The sequence below is a fragment of the Eulemur rufifrons genome, chromosome 5 (genome assembly GCF_041146395.1).
Source record: "Eulemur rufifrons isolate Redbay chromosome 5, OSU_ERuf_1, whole genome shotgun sequence".
NCBI classification, from domain to species: domain Eukaryota; kingdom Metazoa; phylum Chordata; class Mammalia; order Primates; family Lemuridae; genus Eulemur; species Eulemur rufifrons.
Window position 1 is genome coordinate 42,109,395 of NC_090987.1, and position 23,780 is coordinate 42,133,174.

General features: G+C 38.8%; 1 protein-coding gene and 1 non-coding gene across 2 annotated transcripts in view; both read right to left on the reverse strand.

Moving 5' to 3' along the window:
* The window catches only part of GREB1L (GREB1 like retinoic acid receptor coactivator), a 229,932-nt gene that overhangs the window by 166,859 nt on the left and 39,293 nt on the right, over positions 1-23,780 (reverse strand). The gene's annotated exons all lie outside the window — the stretch shown is intronic.
* Positions 14,054-14,138, reverse strand: LOC138383545 (small nucleolar RNA SNORD62). The gene has a single exon (XR_011233611.1). It is a non-coding gene; the product is annotated as a small nucleolar RNA SNORD62 (small nucleolar RNA).

Below are 23,780 nucleotides of genomic sequence, written 5' to 3' on the forward strand. Positions count from 1 at the left end.
TAGGCTTCAATGTAAAAGTGTGCCCTGGTGATCCATAGTCACAGAGTCACTAAAATAATATACTATACATAGTGTAAATATTTAATACAATTAATAAATGAACCCAGTTATATGTGCATGTGTATATGAGTATGTGTATGTGTGTGCACAGTAATACCTCCTTCCAGACATCAGACTTCTGGAAATCCAACTATCTACCAGTGAAATACCTGGAAATAAGAGAAAAAGGAATTTTTATGGTGAATAACAAAAGAAATAGAATTGATTTGTAATGTAGGCATAGGCTAACCCTCAGGTAAAAAGCAAAATAGCAGTTTATGAGCAACATGACACACAGATTCCAGGAAGGAGTGATTAACCACCTGAAGGGAAGAGACTCCCTTTCTATAAAAAGCAACAGTAAAACAGAAACATGGCTGTTCAAACCAGTCAATGCAGAGGCAAATAACCCTACACTAAATACCCCAATGGTCCCTGAAGACATCATTGTTTTTCAGCACAGCACAATAGCAGACGTTTATATTTATGACCTCAGGTCAGTTCATGTGCATTATTTAAAAGGCAGAGTATTAACTAATGTCTATGAGGAAGATTTTTCACTGAAATAATTTGTTCAAAGAGTTTTAAGGTTTTAGTCATCTGGAAGATAAAGTTATTTGAAACAACTTTATTATTTTTATGTTTCATAAAATGTATTCAGTCTTTAACTTTCAAAGGTTTTTTGAATACTGATTCATTGCTCAGAGTGGTTGCAAACAATGTTAATATCTTAAATATTATCACTACTTATAACTAGATTAAATCATACAATTAAGAGTTGAATTTTCTTAATGATACCTTTTCTGGTTATAGAGTTATATGCCGTGTTAAAATTGTGTTTACTGATTTGTTGTACAAGTTTCTGTCGTACTGTGATGTCTCTTCTGCCATACCACTACAACAAGAAACCACTCCTGGCTTGTAATAAGTTATCATCTCTACTATTATTATGTTATTTTAAAAGCAGATGTACAAACTCAGATATTAAGGCTTCTAAAGAGCTTCATGAGGAACAGGAGGAGAAGTTGCCTGAAACAAAAATTCCCAATTCATTAATTGCTCCTTGAACATCACAATGTCATAGATGTAATCCAAGGGTCTTGGAGGATTCTTAGAAGACAACAGAATAAGAAGATATCAGAGTAGCTGAAATCTTTAACTCTCTGTCTTTGAAAATCTTCTGTCACAAGTCAGAAGGATAATGTCTCTTTTCACCCAATGAGAAAGCTGTTCTCACACGAGCATAATTAATCTTCTGACACCATGACAAAGAAATTCCTTAAAAGGATTTCTCTGATTTCCTCTCAAGACAGAAGATTGTCTTTATCCATCATCTGTTCTTCCTGATCCCTTCTTTTTGAATATCCACATCAGCAGAATTGTCCATCAGAGGAGACAGCAGGAGGGAAATCTCTGCATGATTGATAGGGCTCTAACACTCTGCAGGCCTATTTAAGTGCAAGCATCTATTGTTGCAAACTTACTTTACAGCAGTTAAACAAATATAATAGTCACCAATCCAACCATTGTGCAGCTCAGACTTGACTAAAACTAGTAACTGAAGTTTGCTAATGACAAGGCACTGATTTTGAAGCCAGATAAAAACTCTGCAGATAAATTAGCCCAATGTCTGCTTACAAAAAAGAAAATTCTCAAAGCTATGGAACAGTACATGTATATTAGAAAGTGTTATATACTACACTGTATGTAGATGGACATTCCCATTAAAAAACAAGAAAAGTCTAATACTTGCATAATATTGTGATTTTCTTTGTTATCTGAACAGTCACGCAATACTTCTTACCTACATCGTGGCTATCTGGGTGGGTGGGGAGGGACTACATATGTTACCAACCAAAAAAATCAGGTGAGTCAAAGAAGAAAATACTACTGACACTCCCTTAAAAAATTTTTTTTCAGGGTGGGCGCAGTGGTTTCACACCTGTAATTCCAGCACTTTGGGAGGCCAAGGCGGGAGGATGGCTTAAGACCAGGAATTCAAGACCAGCCTGGACGACATAGCAAGACCCTGTCTCTACAACAAAAAAAGAAAAAAGAAAAATTCACTGGGCATGGTAGCACACACCTATAGTCCCAGCTACTCGGGAGGCTGAGGCAAGAGAATTGTTTGAGCCTAGGAGTTTGAAGCTGCAGTGAACAATGATCATGCCACCGCACTCTAGCCTGGGAAACAGAGTAAGATCCTGTTTCAAAAAAAAAAAAAAGAAAGAAAAAAAAAAAAACCCCACATTTCTTCAGAATCATCATAGTAAAGTTTTTTCAAAGGGAGATTTAGGTATGCCTGTATGTTCTCACCCCCATTTGTGAAAGAAAATTGAAGGCCATTCCATACTCCTCTGAGTACCTGCTACTTCCTGGGGTGGGACTAACAAATCAGAGCAATATAGGTCAATTTCAAGTGGAGGAGCAAAGCACACTGGGCAAAAGTCCAATCCACGGCAAATGCAAGCCTGGCTCCACTTTGAAAGCAATCAACACAAAATGGAAACAGATCTAGAGATGTCTAAGCTGGGGTAAGAGCACACCCAGTATCAACAGCAGAGGTTACAGCATGCTCTGTGTTCTTTACAGACGCTGCCAAGAAAGGCACTTGAGCCCAGACACCAGGACACACTGACACCATGAGTTCTGTTTGCACCACAGTGACCTTGACTACTCAATTCTGGACGCACCCTGTGAAAATATTTGTTTATCCTTCCAGTGCCCAAAAGTGAGGCCAGCCCTTTCAGGCCAGGGCCCCTACTCATTGGTGCTCCCCTTGGCATGGTTAGAAGGACAGACGGCCACTGCCTGAGCCACTGTGGGGCTTCTTCTCCAGCTGGCCTGCCTTTTTCAGCTAAGGGGAACAATTGACAGCTAGCCCAAAGCCAGGATCCACTTATTCTGCAATGAGTGGCTTGGTTATGGTTTTTCTGAAATTGCGAAGTTAAATTCAGGATGGATGACCCTTTTGAAGACTTAGGAAAAAAGAGTTATATCTAGGATAAAGATCTAAGGGGGACTCCGAAGTGTTCCTTCACCAGCAAAGGACCAGAAATCAACAGGATTGTGAGGAGTGGGTTTTTTTGGGGGGGGAAGAACCAATCCTCATTGGTTTTGTTTGCTTATTATGCATCACACAGCATCTTGTCAAGAAGGATATCAATAAACACTTACTGACTGGTTATAATGGAACTTGAGCAACAGGTTTCTCAGGGCCAGGTATATAAGACCCAGGAAAAGGACAGGCAAATCTTCCTGGACACTCTGGAAGTCCTTGAGATTATGTTCAAGTTCAAAAGGAATATCTTCTTGTCTACAGTGATCTTTGTAAGTCCTTCATGAGAAAAACTCACCAGGGCTCACAAAAAACTCAGGGAAAAACATTTCATTCTTTTGCTCTTCACAGATATCTTTGTAAGACAAGGGTCAGCTATAATGTGGTCCATTACAATATTTTGAAACTAACTGTGCTTACAGCACTGATTTTTGGATAAAGACACACATTGACTGGATCCCCACTTCCCAAGGGGATTCAGTCTCCCTTTGCCTCAGTTAACACAGCTGTAAAGTAGGGATAATAATGGTGCACACACTTAACAGGGTGGTCATAAGGATTAAATACAAACCCTGGCATTTGGCAAACAGTCCATAACAACTGATTATTATTCATTCCCTATTCCCCCCTTTCCCCCTCATTCACTCAATCCTCTAAGTGGACACATCCAGTTCTATTTCTGGGAGTTTATCTTGAGACACATACACACAAGTACATATAATAGATATAGCAGCCTTTGGTGCTGAGAAAGAAGCAGGCCCAACAGATTGAGCCAAATGAACCTTTCTGAGCAACTGAGAGAAAAGAATGAAGTTGTTAGGCAGAGCAAGCAAAGAAGAGCAGGGCAGTCCAGGGTGATTCGAGGGCTGGAAACAGACAATTTCTCAGGACCACATTTGAACGACTGCAGACTGTGCGTGCCTCATTCTGCTTCACACGGCTCAGCTTCCCCACCCTGCTTCCTGGTTGTCTGGGCATATTTTCAGGATGGGGTCTTACTAGGATACACAAAGCACATTCTGCACTTGCTTTTATCTCCCTCAATTCAATGAATATTTATTTTGTTCCTGTAGGTGCCAAGCATTGAGACAGAGGCTGAGAACATGTATGTGAATAAGACCGTACCATCCAGAAGTTCACAGCTCAGACAATTCCATACAGTGTAATTAGGGCTCTCACAGAGGAACACACATAGTGCTTAAAAATCCTGGGCATGAGGGTGGCACAGAGTCAAGACTTCCAAGATGAGCAGGAGTTCACACGACAGAGAAAGGGTGAGGTTGAAAACATTCCACGTGAAGGAACAAAGGGGCAAAAGAAGTCCGTGTTGCTTTCTGAGTATGTCTGAAAAGTTAGGCTAGACAGTGGAGTTAGGTTAAGAAAGGCAACTGGGTTTTTCTTTTTTCTTTTCTTTTCTTCTCTCTTTCTTTCTTTCTTTTACAAATTAAAGGGGAGTCCTTGAAAATTGTAGGCAAAAGACAAAAGAGTGACATGAGCAAATTTGTTTTCCAAAAAGATAATTCATGGGACCAAATGCAAGACACTCTGGAGTAGGAACAGAATAAGGAACAGTCAAAAAAGAGAGCGCTTGCCTAAGGAGATGACTAAAGTGGTCTAGACAAGAGACAGTGAGACTAGCAAGGACAGTGGAGATGAGATGCCATTTATTTGAGACTTACATGGGATGCTGAATCGACAAGGTTTAGTGACCCCCCCCTAGACATGGAATGTGAGCAGGGATGGGGAAGTCTGGGATAACTGGGAATTTTCTAGTTTGAGCACTTCAGTAAATGTCATGCCATTAATCTAGATGGGGTAGGTAGTAAAGGAAGTGTTGCCCTGTGTGTCTGTGTGACCCTGTAGGGCCTCTTGTTTTCCCTGTGTTACCAACACCTGGACTCCCCAAGAAGGAATCTAAGAGTAGATTGAAACCTTAGGAAAATAACATTTTCCAATTTGTTTTTAATAAACTATTCTCTTACTTCTGCTTCTTTTCCAAAGGAATCCTATGACACTCACTATAAATTCTAATTTTTAAAGTTGCCCCTGAAATTCAAAGTTTCATGGTTTACTTCATAAACCGAATGGCTCAATGGATTTTGTGGCTAGACCAGTCTTTAAGTCTGAGACAGCCAGGTGGAAAAAAAGGGCAGACATCTACCAAAAGGGATGCCAAATGGGAAATGAGAACAAGTTTAGAGAAAGAGGAAGGAACAACAGGCTGGTTAATACCTCTATTTCACTACTCAGGAAGTTTCTAAATGGAAAGAACTTCTTTTATGATGGGTTTCAACATATAAAGGTCCAGGTCAAAGAGACCTTTTTAGAAGGTAGTAGCAGTCTCATTCTCATGTTATTGTTTTACATGTATCTGTTACATCAGATTAAAAGGTGATTTGTATTAACAATAAAGTGTTACAAATATAAACAAAATTAATACGACATTTTAATGAAAAGCAACTTGGTTTATTTACTAAACTGCATGATTACTCATCACATTCACTTTTATAAAAAGAATATAAAATTACTACTGAGAGTGGGGGAGGATTGTGGACAAGATGCTTGGAGCTCAAGCAGCCAGCTATCTTGGTCCATGGGCATCTGTGGGAATAGGATGGAGCCAAAGATGGAAAAGGTCTCTGGGTCTCTGACAGCTCGAGTCACCATCTCAGGCCTAGATTGTCTCCCTTAGGACTTCATAAAAGTGAGAGAGAAATAAATTCTATTTTATTTAAGTCATGATTTCTTAGCTCTTTGTTCACATTGCCAAACCTAATCCTGACAAAAATCAACTCCTTTTAACATTTTTCCTATATTATCTTAGCTTTTTAGTTTTTGTGTACATGTAATTTCTCTCACAAAAAGGTATCATATTGTACACTGCTCTTTTCATTTATCAATTTATGATATTTTCCTATGCTAAAAAAAATAATGACACAATCTTTGAGACTTTCTTAGAATTCTACAATATGAATGTAACATCATTTATACAACCAATTCCCTGTTTGGGGACATTCAGTAAGTACTTTTACTTATCAGTGGACTTCCTCAATTTGCTATAATTTCCAGCCAACATCAGGACAAAAATTATATAGCTATACCTTCACAACAAGCCAGCATGATAAATATTCTTTGTCATACAGTATTGAGCAGTCTGGCCACTACTTCATTCAATTTAATTTCTGTTGGATTTGAGCATAGAAGAGAGGTACAAGAAGGAATCTAGCAGAGATTTGGTTATTTGTTCATCAAAGACAGAGAAGAATAGGTAATGCTGCCAATCTGTATAAACTTATTATGACTAACATTTTAGCAAAAGGCTTCAGACTACAAAGTTTACTCCCACAAAAACACTATTGTTCTCTGGCAACTTCCCTAGCCTAATTGGACAGAAATAGATAAGACTTAGGATTTCTCTACTAAAGAGACTTTGGTGTAATTAAGAAGATCCAAAACTATAAAATTATGTCTAAACTTGACATAAAATGAAAGATTAATAAAACAAACTCTTATTTTATTTAAAACCTTTCTGAAATTCCAGTGAGTGTCCTGACAGAAATGAAGTCAGTCCTGTGTATTAAGTTACCAGAATTTATAACTACACCATTATGGAACAGCTACTGAGGACTGTGACTCTAGAACCCAGTAAGGATCCTCATATGCAGCAATTAACTTATGCCCATACGGTCTCCTTCTAGAGCAGAAAAGTGGAGTATTCTCCTTAGAAACATTTTCAGTAATAAGGATTAAAACAAAAATTGTTTTCTGGTTGATTTTGAAATTACCAGTTACCTGGAATTTCCTGTTATTTTATTTTGTGAATATTGCCTTTCATATTTAATCAAGATTTATCTTTTCCCCAAGAGCCAAATGATACCCAAGAAATAGAGATACATCTACACTCAACCTCCTACAAACTCAGCTTTTATTCTTGTCCAGAATGACAGGACAATAAAGTGCTTCTTCAGTTAGGTTTAGTAAACAGGAATTGGACATCTATATACTAAGCATGCATAGATATTTCATTAAATATTATTAGTTAAGAAGCGCAAGTAAGTACATGCTCAACTTTTCCAACAATTCAAATATTGTAACAAGTTTTCGATGAGTCATTGACCCAGAATTCTCAACTACTGGAAACAATGTCTAAAAGTAGGCAAATAAGTATATAAACAGACCCAACAGATAGCACAAAGTTCACATTCTAAAGGTATTTGCACTTCATTCAAGGGAAGCCATCAGGCACTATCCCAAACTTACTCTCATTTTAGACACACTTTTAAGAAATTTGCTTATATTACTCCTAGCTTTTGGCAGATCAAAAGGAGTGGCATGCTAACAGCAAGGACAATGACTATATATAAAGTAAAGCTTCTAATTTGACACTGAAAGTGAAGACAGGAAAAATAATTTTTAAAAGGAGAAAGAACTTAAAATATGTAACGAGCTGGAGCCTTTCAGTTTAGAGTACATGACTCTAGTCTATAGCCTGGCCCAAAACTAAGCTGCTGAATATAACCTAAATAATCAAGATAAAGGTATATTTATTAAGCAATTAATAACCTACAATAATGTTTTAAAAGCCTTCTATAAAATCATTACTTTTTAAAATCTGAGTAAGAGAATAAGTTATAAAGATCCTTTACAACTTAGAAATTCTATACATTCAAGATTATGATTCTCTGGAAAAATTAGGAACTCTTTATTCCCCAATGATGTGGGCTATCTATATATATTTCTCTTAAAAACATTTTAAATTAATGTTTTAATAAGCAGTATACACCCATAGTATGTATGTGCATATATACACATGCACACACACACACAGATAAACAGCATGAAAAATTACTCTTCTCCCACTCAATCTCTCTCCCTAGGGACAACCATTGTAACCAGTTTTGTTTATTTGTCTGAGGGAAGATGGAATAGAATTATAATATAAATATGTGTGTATATATGTATCTATGTATATATTAACACAAATGGTAGTATACTATACATACTTCTGTTTTTTACATTTTTCACTTTATAATAGATCTAGGAGATTTTTACATATCAGACTATAGTATTCAAATTGTTTTTTATGGCTGTCTAGTATTCCATGATTGATTTAACCAGTTCACTAGTGAGTATCCAATCTTTGGCTATTACTAAGAATGCTGCAATGATGAACTGTATCACAACCATTTGAAATGTGTACTTCAGTAGGATAAATTCCTACAAATGAAATTGCTGGGTATGTGTATCTAAAATCTTGATAGATATTGCTAAATTGCTCTCTACAGAAATTATATTAATTTATACACCCACCCTGTGGTCCCCAGTTCCCGGGCCATGGACTGGTACCAGTCAGTGACCTGTTAGGGACCAGGCTACAGAGCTCTGCCTCCTCCTACCCCTCACCCCCATCCGTGCAAAAATTGTCTTGTATGAAACTTAGGAACAGGGTGGGCGGGGGAGGGCTCACAGCAGGAGGTGGGCAGTGGGCCAGTTTCATTTCAGCAGACGCACCTCATTGGTGGCATCACCACCTGAGCTCCGCTTCCCCATGCCTCTCCGTGTAAAAATTGTCTTCCATGAAACCGGTCCCTAGTGCCAAAAAGGTTGGGGACTGTTGCTCCCACCAACAACATATGAGAATGCCTGCTTCACGATACCTTTACCCATGGAATGTTATTATAACTTTTAGCACTTCTTTTTTTTCTTTTAGAGATTGAGCCTTGCTATGTTGCCCAGGCTGGAGTGTAGTGGCTATTCACAGGTATGATCAGAGCACACTACAGCCTCTAACTCTTGGGCTCAGGTGACCCTCCTGCCTCAGCCTCCCAAGTAGCTGGGACTCCAGATGCACACCAATGTACTAGCTTAGAACTTTGATTATTTAATTGAACAAAACAGTAGCTCACTGAAGTTTTAATTTGTATTCCTCTTGAGTGAGGTTAAGTATCTTCTCAAGTTAAGGAGCCATTTATAGCCTTTCTATGAAATGTCTATTCATATTTTTTATCCATTTTTCCATTTTTTGTTGGTTGATATAAAAGTACTCTTCACAAATTAAGGAAATTAGCCCTTTGTGATATGAGTTATAAGTATTTTTCCAGCTCATTATTCATCTTCCAACTTTAAGTTATATTGTTATACATTTATTTCTATGTATTGAACTTGTTAATCTTTTATTTTCAAACTTAAAAAGTTCATCCTTAGATTAAGAAAAAAAATCTCATGTTTACTATAATTTTATACTTAAATATTTAATTAATTTGTTATTTGCGTTGGTATAAAATATGGAACATGGATCTAATTTTATTTTTTTCCAGATTGCATCCAATTAACTTAAGTCCATTCACTGAATAATGCATCTTTCTCCCTCTGATCTGAAAGGTCTTCTTCATTTCATGCTAAATCCCAGTGTATATTTGGGTCTATTATGAGTTTAATGTTATATTTATCATAGTTTTAGATGTTTTGTTGTAATATGTGATAGGGATTGTCCTTCATACCACTACTATTATTATTCAGAATTTTTCTAGAATTTCTTGCTTAATTTTACATACGAACTTTAGAATCAGCTTTTCTGGTTCATTTTCTTTTTATTGAGATCTCATTAAATTTATATAGTAATTTAGGAAAAATTTATGTATTTTACCAGTGAGGAGATTCTTATCCAAGAACATAGATTAGCCCTCTCCTGTGGTCCTAAGTCCCATTTTATAGTGCTCTTCACCTAGATCAGGGTTTCACACCTCAGCACTGTTGATACTGGACAATCAAAAATGTCTGTAGATATTGTCAGATATTCCTTGGCGGGCAAAACCATCCCGAGTTGAGAACCACTAATCTAGATCATGCATACTTCTGTTTAATACCAGGTGTTTTGTTGTTTTGATTTTTTTTCCTTTCCTTGTTAAACTAAAGGGGATCTTTTCCCCTGGTATGTCTTCTAGCTAGTTTGTATATGTAACACTACTTATTTTCACATTTAAATTATATATCCAGCCACTTTCTGAATTCTCTTATTGTTTATAATAGCTTTTCAGTTGATTCTCATCATGAAGTTTTTTTTTTTGGAGACAAGTTCTCACTCTGCTGCCCTGGCTAGAGTGCAGTGGCACCATCATAGCTCACTGCAACCTCAAACTCCTGGGCTCAGGTGATCCTCCTGCCTCAGCCTCCCCAGTGGCTGGGACTACAGGCATGCACTACCATGCCCAGCTCATTTTTTCTATTTTTTTTTTTTTTGCAGAGATCAGGTATCTCACTCGTGCTCAGGCTGGTCTTGAACTCCTGGCCTCAAGCAACACTCCAGTGCTAGGATTACCGGCATGAGCCACTGTGCCTGGCCTCTTTATTCTTATAATATTCATAGTAGCTCTGTTCCCTGATTGAACCCTGACTGATAAAGTGGGGACTCAGACATACAAAAAGATCCATTTATTCATTTAACTTAAAACATATAAGTATAGGCAGGGCGCGGTGGCTCACGCCTGTAATCCTAGCACTCTGAGAGGCCGAGGCAGGCAGATTGTTTGAGCTCAGGGGTTCGAGACCAGCCTGAGCAAGAACGAGACTCCATCTCTACTAAAAAAATAGAAAGAATTTAGCTGGACAACTAGAAGTACATACAGAAAAAATTAACCGGGCATGGTGGCGCTTGCCTGTAGTCCCAGCTACTCGGGAGGCTGAGGCAGTAGGATTCCTTGAGCCCAGGAGTTTGAGGTTGCTGTGAGCTAGGCTGATGCCACGGCACTCTAGCCTGGGCAACAGAGCAAGACTCTGTCTCAAAAAAAAAAAAAAAGAAAGAAAGAAAAAAAGAAAACATGTAAGTATAAATTCATTGGCCAATATGAATGAAGGACAAGAGCCTTTGATTTTGGTATGAGCCGGCTATTTGGAAGTCACTGTGAGTAACCACATCCATAATGTGGTTATAACTCTAATCTCCAGTTTCTGTCTGTTTTGAGTGAAATAAGAATTTAACTATGCTTATGAAACAATATAAGTCGAGAATACTTCTAGATTTTTATGATTCTCCCTATCAACATCTTTTATGGCACTTTCACCACACCTATTTCAACAGGAATTGTTTTTGGCAACTCACCTTTATCAAGTTTTTCCAAATCATTCAATCTAGTTTTCACAGAAAAAATAACTATCTTTTTTTTATAATTTACATTTCATTGCTTGTTTGATGTCTAACATGTACATTTACAATAACAACTAGCAAATACATATTTAGCAACAAACATAAGTAACTCCTGGAAGGAGAAATGCTTGCAGTACTAGATTTTAGCCTGATAGCCAGGATCATTTAGCTGTCATCTGGTGAGTACGTTTGACATATGGAAGAGAGAGCCCTGGTTACTTCTACAAGGTCAAAAGAGCTGTCATTATAATCCGAATCTGACCACATCCCATAAATTGTTTTTGGAATATATTTTTGACATTGGCATGTTTATGTATGATTTACTTCGTCTTCATGAAGGTAGAAAACAGAATATGCATGAAAAAGTATCTGCGTTTTATACTTGTATACGTATTGGATATATATTATAATTATTTTGAGTTTTCAAAATTCAGGTCTTGGAAGGTAGACAAACAAAACCGTTACGACTGGGTGTTGACCCATTGATACGGGCCTTGTTGTCAAGGTCACACTAGTTCTTTGGAAGAATCTAGAGTAATTTTTAAAAAGGCACATAATTAAAAGAACTTAGAAAGCATAAAGTAGAGCCTTTAAAGTTAGTATGCTGCCTATGCCTACCTGGGGGGAAAAAACAAAAACAACTATAAGATACCCTGTGGATCATGGGGTCTTCATCTGAGTTTATGGATTAGTACACTGTTACTTGCTGTTTTTACCCTTAACTTCCTTTTTTTGCTGTGGTGTGATCAAACAAATTTAGATTCTCTAGACATATATTGAATATTTACTAAATACTACATTCTGAAATGGCTATTATCATAGTTCATCTCATTTAATCCTTACACCAATCCTCAGGGATATGACTTATCCCCATTTTCTATCTGAGGAAACACATCAGCAGGGTTGGGGACTTAACGAAGGTTACCCAGATGTAAGCAGCAGAGCCCAAACTGACTGCAGGTTAGCTCACTGACTTTACTTCATAGCTGGGAGGAACATGAACAGATCATATTTCTTAGTCACATGAAAGACATTTGATAAACTAATATTTGTTTACAATTACAAAATTATTATATAATGAGTTTGCAATTTTTTTAACCATTACGTAACTTTGGATGGGGATTTTTTCTTTTTTGAGACAGGGTCTTGCTAGGTTGCCCAGGCTGGTCTTGATCAAGTGGGCTTAAGTGATCCTCCTGCTTCAGCCTCCCTAGTGACAGGGACTACAGGTATGCACTACCAACACCACACCTGACGTGGATAGGGGTTTCTTAAAAATGTATTAGAAAAGAAGATGCTTATTTCTTTCTTTTTTTTTTAGCCAGTAAAATTTAGCAGTGGGAAGATGCTTATTTCAATAAACTTACAACTAGTTGCTAAGAAACAGTAATAACAAGGTCAATTTTCTTTAAAGTCATAGTAAAATAAATGATGCTAACATTACTGGCAGCATAACTTTGTATTTATATAGATATTTCTTTTCAACAACTTAAAACAATTTCTGGAAATATTACCTACTGTCTTTTGTAACAACCCAGTAGCAAGGAGGTGTTTTTTACTGCCAGGGAACATGCAAAACATTCTCAAAAGTCCCAAGAACACAAAAGCATGTGGATAAAACGGTAATAATAATCTCTGTGCCTGATGTTCTTCCCTTTAATCCTAGCTTCATCCCTTCAGCCACCTTCAAAATGACTCATGGCCATTTGGTAGAGACAAAAAGATCTGGGAGACAAATTTCAGCTGTAATCTTAAGAGTATTCTAACGTAATATTGCACCTTTCCTGGTTTTCTATAATTTGAGCCAGACTCTCTCTTCCACCACTCAGACAAAGACTGGAACAAAAAGAAATTGCTCATGCCCTCATTTTGCTGATATCTTAAATAACACTAGCATTAAAGTGGCCGATTTGCTTTTTGCTTGTCGCAAACATGTTTCCCTTGTTTACTGAAATAAGCAGACTATAGCTAGGAACTCACTACTCTACAGTAAAATTAATAGCTACATCCTCTACCCAGCCTCTAACTTGAAGAGATTATTGTTTGTGTCCTTCTATCCAGTTAACAAATATATCCAAGGTCATGAGAACGCCAGCCAGTCACAGCCTCTGGGGAGTTCTGGGTTTAAATCTGGTTTGAGTTATTTTAACATATATGCATAAACTTCACCTATTTGGGTGAAACTCTCACCAGACCCAGAAAAAATGAGCTGCCAATGGTCCCCACAACCACCAATCACCCCCATCTTCGTTATACTTATGTTTCGTTTGCTCTCTAGTTGATTATTATGTGTTTTATGTGTTATTTTTCCCATTAACTTACAGACATCTTGAGAGGCAGGAAACATCTCCATTCTCACTCCTAGCTCACAAGTCATAGAATGGAGATAGGAAAGCAACATTGATGGCCCACTGTGTACCAAGCCATCTTTATATGCAATTATAATGACTTCCCATAAACATCTTATGGCATAGCCATTATCCCTATTTTCCAAAAAAGGATTTTTTTTTTTTTTTTTTTGGTCTCACTATTTCTGAATGTCCCTTTAGGAAGCCATTCTGCACATCTACACTTCCCAGGGGACTCAGTGGGGGTGAAGGTGTGTGTGTGCAGGGGCTGCTTGGTTCCTCAAGCTTCTGTACCACACACCCCACTCACAACACACCTGGGACACACCTCAGGGAACCAGGGAGGCTGCGGCACCAGGCCCAGGAGGAGGGAGGCAGGCTCCGGCCTACGTTTCCCACCTAACTACGCACTAACTGCCCCAGACACTTAGGGGGACATTTTACTTTAACTGAGGGCTGCCTCAGTCTCTCAGGCACTGTCTTCTTCATCTCCCTGCTATTGAGTCCACAGTAGAGGTCAGAAGGATCTATTGGAAGTATATCACTGAGACCAAAAAATGAATTTAATGGCCCAGTGGGGTGGCTCATGCCTGTAATCCTGGCCTCCGGGAGGCCAAGGCAGAAGCAGGAAGATTGCTTGAGGCCAGGAGTTTGAGACCAGCCTGAGCCAGAGTGAAAGCCCATCTCTACAAAAAATAGAAAAATTAGCTGGGCGTGGTGGCTGAGGTATTAGGATCGCTTGAGCCCAGGAGTTTGAGGTTGCTGTGAGCTATGATGACACCACTGCACTCTAAACTGGGTGACAGAGCAAGAATTTGAAGTCCAGAGAAGTTGGAAGATTTCCCCAACGTTACACAGCTAGTAAATAGTCGGGATGAGATCCAAGCCAAGATATACCCTCTCTTCCTACTGTCCCACACTGCCTTCCTCTACACATTTTCAAAACATCCTTAATTTTAAGACTTTTACAATAAAAAGGCAATAAATGCTATTTTAAAGGTCAAAAAGAAGAGTAAAAGGCCTCCTGAAAACTATGATAAAGAAAAGCAATTATTCTAGGACCATGCTGCATTTATTAACACTCATGGCCAATATTTTAGGAAGTTTTTTTTAAGTTATTTTTCTTCTAATTATCAATGCAAAACATGATCACTATAGAAGATAGGGCAAGTAAAGAAAAAGTTAAATTATCTTAAAAAACTCACTCTAATCTCAGCACTCAGAGGCAAATGCATTTAACATTTTGGCATGTTTCCTTTGAGTTCTGCTTTTTTTCCTTCCAGTTCTTTTTGTACATAATTTTCCTTCACATGATTGAGATCAGTCTATACGTTTACTTCTAAGCCTCTTTTATGTAAAATCACATTGAAAATGTTTCTCATGTTATTAAAACCTTTTGCTAACCATTGTAATGGGCAGTAGTGTTCTTAAACTAAGCAAATGCTCCCTGGCCTTGCACCCTGCATTTTACAGTAACCCTTCTCTGGTTATATACCATGCCAGGAGATGAGGGGTCCACAGAAAAAGGATGATATATCCACGCAGAGTTTGAGCCATCCTTCTAGAACATTCTTATCCTTCTCATTCTCATGGTATGAGGAATTCTGAAATATAACCAAAAGGTCCTGCTTAGACGCTCCATAGGCCTATGCCCTGAGGGCAGACTGCACAGCACTATGTACACCCAGGCCCAAGGTTGGGGGGCCAGGGGTCAGAGGGTATTGATGGATTTAGGATGTGAGGGTTGTGTAAGGCCCCTTTTGCTGCAGGGCTGAAACAGAGCCAAGAGGAGTAGGAGACTGGCTGCTTCTCCCCAAGCCATGACATTCCAATATGGAATTGCAAAGAGTTTGAGAATTCTAAATTTAAAGCTGGCCTTCCAGGTGATCAAGAAGAAGGTGTATTTGTCAAAGAAGGAGGATGAAACATACTTCAGCAGTCTGTTAGCTTGATTTATAACTTTAAAATATTTAGACATATTATGTGGGCCTCCCTGTGTCCTCTTGCTCTGGGCCCCAAAAATGTTGGGGGGAGACTGGTAACAGATATATATTTTTAAATGGATATATCATAATAGACCTAACCATTCTTCTAAGGTTGAATATGTGAATGGTTCCTAAATTTTTATTTAAAATGATGTAAGTTGAACATAATATAAATATTTGCCTTCATTGCTGATTACTTTTTATGACATACTCTGAGAAGAAAAATTACTGGGCCAAAAGGTATAAACTTTTTTCTTTTTTTTTTATTTTAGACAAAGTCTCACTCTGTTGCCCAGGCTAGAGTGCCGTGGCGTCAGCTTAGCTCACAGCAACCTCAAACTCTTGGGCTCAAGCAATCCTACTACCTCAGCCTCCTGAGTAACTGGGACTACAGACATGTGCCACCATGCCCAATTATATATTTTTAGTTGTCTGGTTAATTTATTTCTATTTTTTAGTATAGACGGGGTCTCACTCTTGCTTAGGCTGGTCTTGAACTCCGGACCTCAAGCGATCCTCCTGCCTCGGCCTCCCAGAGTGCTAGGATTACAGGCATGAGCCACTGCACCCGCCCAAGGTATAAACTCTTAACGACCAACATCTTTAACGGTTAGAGATTAACAGGAGATCTCAATGAATATAATCTCTACCTCTCTACTCTCTACCTACACACCAAATCCATTGACCTCCATTAATGGTTACAAAGCCCAAGCCTATTCAAAGACTTTTACATATGGTCATTTTGTTTTAAGATAGGAAACTGACTCACAAAGTATCTTTCAATACAAAGTCCATTAAATTTCAACCCTTAAAATCAAGAATGGGTAAACCATGACCCTCCCACCAAATCCAGCCTGCAGCCTATTTTCATAAATAAAATATTTCTGGAACACAGCCATGCTCATTCATTTTCATATTGTCTAGGGCTGTTTTCACATTCCAAGGGCAGAGTTGAGTAACTGCAACAGAGAACATATATTGCTGGCTTACAAAGCCTAAAATGTTTACTATTTGGCCCTGTAGAGAAAAAGTTTGCCAACCACTGGTCTAAAATTATCCACAAAATACAAACCATGAAATAGAAAATTAGGAAATACTGAGTCATAAATCTTTAAGTCATAAATTTTTCCCATTTCACAAATCAGATGCCCTGACCTTGTTGTTTGGTGTTCCTACTGACATCTTATAGCTGCCGTCATTTCCTGTTTAACAAACATTTATGTAGTGCCTACTGCATGTCAAGCAGACCTTGTTCCAAGTGCTAAGGGCTTATAGAAGAATAATTAATCATTTTTGGCCTTGAGGAGTTTAGTAGTTTTCCAAGTGTCTGTTTCTAAGCTTTCACAAAGCCAATTGGATCTTTCTAATCTTTCTAGACTATCTACCATCACCTCTGAGATTCTAAGAATGGGTTGTGTAAATAGCAAGTATTATAAAGAAACTGTGGCAAAGAATAGAAGCACCTTTACCATAGCAACTTGGTAATTAGGCTACCTTGGTGAAAAATCACTGATAGTAGACTTAGGAAGAGCAGGCAAACAGGTGAGACAAACAATTCCTATGTACTAAGTAATCCCTTCTGCAGAAATTCCCTTATTGTCTCTGCTGTAGCCAGCCAGAGAAAAGAATTGCCCACTTTTTGACACCAGGATAAGCAAGAGATTGGTAAATGATTATTTTGTTTACTTAAAAAATTAAAATTCATGTTGAGGAGGAAAAAAGCCCATACAAACATAGTGAGTAAAGAGAAATAAAAGAAGTCGTCACTTGTTTTACTCTTCATAAAGACGGGGAAATAACAGAGTCATTTGGCTTTGGAGAGGACATAAATCTGAGCTAAGTATTTCAGAGGATTCTAAGAAATGTGGTTTGGATCCAAGTTTGAGGAAAGTGGGTTTTTTTTGAGTTTTAGTGGAAAGATAAACATGGGGAGAAAATATTTAAAACCCATATACTTTCTCACTTTTTTTTGGCACGATTAGTCTGTTATGAAATTACATTAGAAAACTACAAACCGAAAACAAACGTCTTGAACACTCTGTTGTTTTGGATCACTGCTGCTATGGCTATCTCAGAGCACAGGGGTAAAAGAGAGGATTTGCACTCCTTCTTTGCCTCTCATTAGCTGGGCAACCTTGTGTAAGTTTCCTCACCTCTCAGAACCTTGTCTTCTGCAAAATGTTGATAATACCACTTACCTTGCTGGGCTGTCTTGAGGATTAAATGAGGTAACATGAGTTAGCTCATAACAGTTATTGGTATTTAGTAAGGACTGAATAAAATACATTTTTGTTGTCTTCATAATGTACAATATGTATTAAAGTCCCCAAAATGGATTTTTCAGAGTTGGTGGAGGAGACAGTTGCCTCTGTGGTTTCATTTGGCAATTACCTTCCTGGCTCCTATTTTTCTTTCAGTCATTAAAATTCTACTACCAGAGGCCAGGCACGATGGTTCACGCCTGTCATCCTAGGACTCTGGGAGGCCGAGGTGGGTGAATCGTTTGAGCTTAGGAGTTCGAGACCAGCCTGAGCAAGAGCCAGACCCCCCTCTCTACTAAAAAAATAGAAAGAAATTAGCTGGACAACTAAAAATATATAGAAAAAATTAGCTGGGCATGGTGGCATATGCCTGTAGTCCCACCTACTTGGGAGGCTGAGACAGTAGGATTGCTTGAGCCCAGGAGTTTGAGGTTGCTGTGAGCTAGGCTGATGCCACGGCACTCTAGCCCGGGCAACAGAGTGAGACTCTGTCTCAAAAAAAAAAAAAATTCTACTACCAGAGATATTTTCTTTTGGCTATTGAAATCCTCTGCCATGGAGAGTGGCTAGCAAAAATGCATGCACCTCTGCATGCTTGACGTCTTAACATACTACAACTGAACCCCTTCTGGGTTTAGGTGGTATCTAGCAGAGCATAGTATCTTTAGAATAAAGTTCCCATGTTGAACAGCACATGTGCCTAGAAGAGGGAAAGATATATTGAGCAGGGAGGTGAATGGGTGACACTTTGGGCATAATTTACCATTTTTCAGAGGACTCCAGTAGCCCATTTGTGAAAATATATTCATTTGTGAAGAGGAGTACCTATTTGCAAAAGGAGAGGACAGTCCTGCCTGATGATGCCAGTTCAAAACCATCAGAATGACTTGTTCTGACCTACTTAGAATAAACAAACCTCCATGCAACTATTACCTGTATTGCTTGACTCTGTTATAAAAACATCATTCTCAGAATATCTCCAAAGTATCCACCAAGGATTTTATCATTTTGTTTATTTTGCTCTTGCGAGAGAAGTTAAAGATAACTAATGCTTGCAGTGATATTTGGCTTCTTTCAAAGTATCTTGATTCAAATGTACCTAGTCCTTGCCTGGCCAAGAAAATTAATTATTGTCTTTCTGTCCCTCACCGAGCGTAAGAGCAGTTTATCTCGACTTCTTCTCCTCTATCACCCCCTCTACTCTTTGTACACATTACTTCTGTATTAACCACTTTACGGATATTGTTTTCTCAAAGGTTGACAATATAGGCCCTCCACTCACCAAACCCAAAGGCCTTACATTCAAAGGCTTCATTCTTTACAACCATGGGTCTCTAAGGAGCTGTGTACTATGCAAGACAATACTTGGGGTACAAGAAAAAAAAACCTTAAACTCTTGCTCATGTTTTTAATTTCAACCTTAATATTTTTTATTTTGTATTTTTTTTACAATGTGTTTAGCATATCGATACAATAAGGGAAATGATTACTCAAACTCTTACTAATAGCATATGAAATCAATAAAATTTTGTGACCCCCTTTTCTGTATAGTAGTAGTTCTCAAAGTGTGGTATAAGGACCCAGGGGGGTATCTGAGATCCTTTCAGGGTATCTGCGAAGTCAAAACTATTTTCATAATACTAAGATGGAATTCATCTTTTCCACTCGTTCTCTCCTAAATATACTTTTCCAGAGGCTATATGACATATAATATTGCAACATACTGAACACAGAAGTAGAGATGAGGAGCCATTTATATTTCTATTAAGCAGATATTAAAGAGACTTGCAAAAAATATAAAACAATGTTGCCCTTGTCATTATATTTCTTCTTATTTTAGAAAAGTTATTTTTCCTAAGAAAGTGTTAATGTTAACATGTGGTGAATGATTATTTTTATTTTTAAATCTTTTTAAATCCTAGTTGTAGGCCGGGTGCAGTGGCTCACGCCTGCAATCCTAGCACTCTGGGAGGCCAAGGCCAGTGGATCGCTCGAGGTCAGGAGTTCGAGACCAGCCTGAGCAAGAGTGAGACCCCCCATCTCTACTAAAAATAGAAAGAAATTATCTGGCCAACTAAAATATACATAGAAAAATTAGCCGGGCATGGTGGTGCATGCCTGTAGTCCCAGCTACTCGGGAGGCAGAGGCAGTAGGATCGCCTAAGCCCAGGAGTTTGAGGTTGCTGTGAGCTAGGCTGACGCCACGCCACTCACTCACTCTAGCCCGGGCAACAAAGCAAGACTCTGTCTCAAAAAAAAAAAAAAATCCTAGTTGTAAATATTATTATGATAAATATCAATAGATTACCCAGTGGTGTGTTGGAGCTGGCTTGCCTCAGTTTACAAGGAAGCTATTCATAGCTTGAGATAGGTAGGTGGGAGTTGATACAATGGAAATCAGAAAGCACTACAAATCAGAGCTTTTGGAGAACTGGTTTACCAGCACACCACTGGATATAACTCACTTAACAAAAGTTCCTTGGGATCCTCCATAATTTTTAAGAACATAAAGTGTTCCTAAGACCAAAAAATTTGCGAACCTCTGCTCTGCAGCATTTAACACTGTTAGTTGCTACATTCTTCATACTGCATCCACTCCCCTACCAGCTCTTCATGCCCCAGCTCTGCCTGTCCATGGCTTGGCTCACACAGCACAACTCAGAAACCTCTTCCACTCATCTAATCCTCATTCTTCACTTCTCCTCTTTCCCTGTAACCTAACAGAGCACTGATCCTCCTTAATTTAGTCTCTGAAACTTCTCTCTCTCTGTTAAAATATAGTGCTTCTCAAAGTACATCTGAATTACTTAGGGTACTTATTAAAAATGAATATTCCTAGGACAATTGTATCAGCCCAAACCTACTGAAGGTGCAAGTCTTTGGAAGAGGTGGTATAGTGAACTTTTTAATATCAAGTAGTGACTCTTACGATGATCTTAAGTTTGAGAAACCTCTAATCCTCTCCCCTTTGGGGATCCCACCCATTTGTATATCCTTAAACACCTCTTCTTTGTTTCTAGCCTCAACCACTCCTGTAAGCTCCAGACATGCGTCTTTAAATGCCTCTACAACATCTCCACAGACTACCTTACCACCATTTCAAGCTCAACATGCCCCAGATGTAACTCGACTTCCCAAGCAAATATGCTGCTCACTCTATTGTCTTTTCCTGGGTTAATGATACCACAGTTCTCCCAATTACTCAGAGTTGGACTATTGAAGTGATTTTACCTTTTACTCCTTTTCCACTGCTCCTATGTCCAACTAGATGCTCGGACCTATACATTCAACCTCTGAAACATCCTTTGTATCTCATCCATCCATTTCCAACCTAGTTTAGCCCTTCTTACTTTAGCCCTGGATGATTAAATCAGGGCCAAGGGATGTCAGCAAGTTCAATTTCTCAGTGATTTGAAAACCAACACCTTTTAACGCCCTTGTGATTTCTAATGCCTCCTGCTGGCAGGTAAATACAACATATTTGGAAAATTCTTTTGGAGAAGGCTATATGGTCATTCACTATCTCCCTGGGTACAGGTGAAGGGCTGCTTCCAGCACAGAAAACTGACCTCAGGCCAGGCAAAAGTAGCAGGCATTGGTCCATGAGAGAGCTGGAATACCAGGCATTTTTTTAAAAAAAGAAGCTAAGAAGTTAGAGCACCTAAGAGTCTCTGTTGCTAGAGAGGCAGAGCACAGATGCTGAGAAATCGTCCCAAAGGGTTATAATACCAGCACTACACATGTACTTGCTGGAGTCAAAATAGTCTTAACTGTAAAGGACAAAGGCTGACTAACAGTGGGAGAAAAAAGTTACATGTAGGGCTATTCAGAGGGGAAGGAGAAGGTTGAAAGCAAAAAGAGTAGTCATGATGTGTTGGATAGACCCTGCTCTACACCAGGAGGCTGGCCTGTGTGCCTCACAGCCACCCAGGGTACCTATGCTCTGGCTTCCAGTTGGGATGGACCTACGGGAACCCTTGAAGACAGGGAGATTGTAAGCAAGGAGGAGAACGAATTCAGAGTATTTTCCTCCAGCCAGATCTGCTACAGCTGCCTGAATCCTCCCCTGAAGGTCACAGCCCCTACCAGGTAGCTTTTTCCTCAGAGTCCTCTGCATTGCAAGGACAGAACCCGCACTGTCCCACATGCTGCTCTACGTTCCACCTACAACTTTGTAAACAGTTGCTGTATGAAATTCTCCCCAAATCATCCCAATTTGAGTGTGTCATGTCTGTCCTGCTGGGACCCTGACTGATAGACATGGGTACAGAAAAAAAGAAATTCCCAGTGACACTAAGTAGAAGAAAGAAGGAGGAGAAGAGCTGACAACTAATTTTCCTCCATGAAGCAAGCCCTCCACCTGTCTTGGTCACACTCTTCTTCCAGCCCCTCTCTCATCATGTTACCTTTTCTCCTTCCACATTTCTTTATCGACCTTTCTCATTACTTAATCCGCCATCATTTCTTCCCTCTATATCCATTGCTTTTAGTTCACTAACTTAAGCTTTCTCTTTTCCTGAACAGTTTATCCAATTCTCTGTTCATTCTAAAATAAATAGTCATGTGCTGCATAACAATGTTCTGGTCAAGAACAGACTGCATATATGAATGTGGCCCTGTAAGAGCATATGAGTGTATTTTTACTGTACCTTTTCTATGATTAGATGTGTGTAGATACAGAAATACTTACCATTGTGTTATAATTGCCTACAGTACTCAGTACAGTAACATGCTGTACAGGTTTGCAACCCAGGAGCAGTAGGCTATACCACACAGCCTAGGTGTGTCGTAGGTTATACCGGCTAGATTTGTGTAAGTTCACTCTAAGATGCTTACACAATGACTAAGTCACCTAACAACACATTTCTCACCTAACAACATATCCCCATCCTTAAGTGATGTATGACTATATATAGTTTCATCTTTCAACATAAGGTACCAGGTGGCTTTCTGAGCTCTCTCTCATATAAACTTCCTGATGACAAGGCCCCTCCAAACCTATCTTCTAAATCCCATGGAGTATAAAAAAAAGTTGAGCTTACAGAAGTAGAGAGAGTGGTGGTTATCAGGGAGTAGCAATGAGGTGAGGGGAGATTGGGGAGAAGTTGGTCAAAGGATACAAAATTGCAGTTAAACAGGAGGAATAAGTTCAAGAGAGCTATTGTACAACATGGTGACTATAGTTAATAGCAATGTATTGTATTCATGAAAATTGCTAAGAGAGTGGATTTTAAGTGTTCTTACCACAAAAATGGTAAGTATGGGAGGTAAGGCACTTGTTATTTAGCTTGATTTAGCCATTTTACAATGTATACATATTTCAAAACAACACATTGAACATGACAAATATATACAATTTTTAATTTGTCAAAACATAAATTTAAAAAAAAAGCTCAGGTAAATGGGTAATGGTTTTAAAATATGGCTAAAGATTCTTTGCTTTTTATTCTGATGAGGTGTCAGGTCTATGTATTGCCCCCCTGATTTATGGCGGGCTTGTAATGACTTAACCTAATAAAATAAGGCAGAAGGAATGCAGTATGACTTCAGAGGCTAGATCATAAAAGGCCATGAAGCTTCCACCTTATTCCTAGGTCCACTTACTCTTAAAGCCCTGTCCCACCATATAAGAAGTCCAAATAACCTTCATGCTGTGAGGAAGCCCAAGCCACACTGACAGCTGTATTTGAACCCAGGCTTCAAGTCATCCCTAAGAGAGAACTCTAGATCATTCTAGCCCCCGCCCCCAGCTGAGGCCCCAGATATTGTAAGGCAGAGACAAAGTCATCACTGCTCTGCACAGTTTGAATTTCTAACCCACAGAATCTGACGGTAATGAAATGGCTGTTGCTTACAAAAAGAAAAACCTCCTGTCTTCTCCATAGGAGACCACCCTGCCTTCAGTCTCACAGCTTCTTAAAGACGCACTACCCTTGCAGCTTCCTC